Source organism: Vulpes lagopus, chromosome 4 (genome assembly GCF_018345385.1).
Source record: "Vulpes lagopus strain Blue_001 chromosome 4, ASM1834538v1, whole genome shotgun sequence".
Classification (NCBI taxonomy): Eukaryota; Metazoa; Chordata; class Mammalia; order Carnivora; family Canidae; genus Vulpes; species Vulpes lagopus.
In genome coordinates this window covers 141,620,673-141,623,328 of record NC_054827.1, presented here as the reverse complement: position 1 = coordinate 141,623,328, position 2,656 = coordinate 141,620,673, and the positions used below count along the sequence as shown (strand labels likewise).

Here is a 2,656-nt window from a genome sequence, read left to right as displayed (position 1 = left end):
TGCTCAACTCACTTTTGCTTCAATTCCTGACTTTTTGAAGAGAACAAATTTTAAATGTGATTCAATGCTAGAACTGTGATTGGAAAATGAAAGGAGTGAGGATAAAGTAAGAAACTTAGGTCTCTGAAGAACAGAATGGCAAAGATCTTTGATAATTAGACCAAAGTCTTTCCTAGTGGCCAGTTCAAATCTAGTTGATTTTAACAGAGGTCAAAAGTGCTTTGATCAGATGGATGTTCAATATAATCCATGAAACAAAGACAAAGAAGTGGCCCTCTCTTGGGTCATCGATGATCATCACATCTTTAAATCTACAATAGCAATTGGCAGACTCATTACCTAGCTCTAAAAATTTGGCAAGCATTAAAATAGAAAAAGAGAGTGACCTATTGAATACAGCACAAAAAGAGATTGTTAAGGAAGTATTAACTATTCTGTTCTTTGTTTTAAACCAAGCTGAATTTGACCTACTAGTTTTGAAACTAAACTGTACTTTAGTAGGCATAGTGTAACAGAGAAAATGCTACTACCTCGTCTCCCAAGTATAATGTCTCTATTAATTAAAATACTTTATCCCTAACCTAATAGCTTACTGTCAGAAATACTATTTTTTTTCCGTCAATATGATGTTGAAATTCATGGTTTGTGTTTTTTGTTTTTTGTTTGTTTTTTGGATTATTTATTTATTTATTTGAGAGAAAGAGAGAGGATGAGCAGGGAGAGAGAGAGAGGGAGAGTGACAAGCAGAATAGCCCCTGAGCAGGGAGCTTCCCATGAGGCTCAATCCCAGGACCTTGAGACCATGACTTGAGCCAAAGTCAGATACTTAACCAGTGGAGCCACTCAGGTGCCCCAAAGTTCATGCTTTGAAGCTTTCCCTCGGCTGTGAACAAATAGCAAAGACAGATAAAACACAATGAGACGTAACTATAACAAAAAATATAATTAAAAGTCATAACCACCAACAAAACAAAACAAAAATAGCTTTCCTTCCGCGTGGTTGCTGAGAACTCTGAAGCAAACAAGTGGTGAATACAATTTGGAAAGGACTTGGGGGAGAATAAGTAACGAATTTTCTCAACCTGTAATGGCATCTAATTCAGCTGTAGAAATTGACAATGAAAGTGATAATTCTTCCGGTAGCAGCTTATTTAAGACTCAGTTTGTCCCGTGCTCACCAAAACAGGGGCAAAAAAACCCTATTAGAAAGTTTGTTCGTTCTTCTGGAGGTGTTGAAGCAAGGGATTCATCTAGTGACTCCTCTTTTGAACCAAGACCACTGACTTTAAAAGCTATTTTTGAAAGATTCAAAAAAAAAGAAACGTAAAAAGAGGAAATATAAGCCAAAAGAAAGACCAAGGGGAAGACCAGAAGGAAGAAAAACCACTAGACGCTCCCAAATAAATAAGAAACAAGTTAAAGACAAAGGATCTGGGTTCCCATTTTTAGAATCTGAGAATGTAAAAAAGCCATTACCATGGAGAAAGATTTTAAGCTTTGAGCAAGCGGGTGGCAAGAGGATTTTTCAACTACCTTGAAAAATTGAAGTATGAATACTATCTCAAGGAATCCTTGAAACAAATGAATGTTGGTGAAGATTTAGAAAGGGAAGATTTTGACAGTCGTAGATACAAATACTTGGATGATGATGGATCTCTCTCTCCTATTGAAGAGTCAGAAACAGTGGAAGAGGCTGCAACAACTCTTGAAAATGATGATGGGTGTGATATCAAATTGGTGGACAATAATGAATTCATAGTAAGTTCTGAAATACCAAAGAAAATGAATCTGTATTTAGGACAAGAGGAATATACTGAAGAAGCTGCTTCGTCTAAAAAGAGAGCATCAAAATCCAAAAACATGGGACAGAGGATAGAATGGTCTGAAAAGGAAGAGATAGGAATATGAATATTAAGGCTTTTCACTTGAAAACAGTGTCTGGACTTAAAGGGCTCTAAAGAAGTTGGACCTCAAAGATTACAGTGGGGAGTTTTTGAAGTATGTCCATATTCAAGTGGAGATCCAAGAAGACCTCTGGACAGTGACGGCTGTGGATTGAACAAAAGTTTGTTTTAAAAGTGCTATTTTGAAGATCATCACTCTGGCTTTGGTGGAACTATGGTGATTGGCGGCCGAAGGAATCACATGTCAAATATCTTAAATAAAAATTTATTAATTTTAAATAAAAAAAAAAATAAAAAAAAATAAATAAATAAATAAAAATAAAACAAAGTGGTGAGCCTGGATAAAGAAATGCCTTATTGACTGATGGAAATTGAGAGTTAAGCTCATATTTGTAATGAATGGAAAGGTATTCCACATTGTTTACTTATTAGGATTTTCATTTGTTATCCTTCTTCTTTTTATAAGGAAGTTAATAATTTTAAAAAAGGTGGGGGATGCCTGGGTGACTCAGCAGTTAAGCATCTGCCTTTGGCTCAGTACGTGATCCTAGAGACCCTGGATTGAGTCTCACATTGGGCTCCCTGCATGGAGCCTGCTTCTCCCTCTGCTTGTGTCTCTGCCTCCCTCTCTGTGTGTCTCTCATGAATAAATAAATTAAATCTTAAAAAAATAAAAAACCTGTTATAGAACATTGATGCTAAGCCTTATATATGAAAGGAAGCAAGAGAACATAGTTACAAATCAGCAAACA

General features: G+C 36.0%; 1 pseudogene; it reads left to right on the top strand.

Annotated features, from left to right (window-relative positions):
* Positions 1-990: 990 nt before the first annotated feature.
* Positions 991-2,174, top strand: LOC121489601 (annotated as a pseudogene).
* Positions 2,175-2,656: the final 482 nt, after the last annotated feature.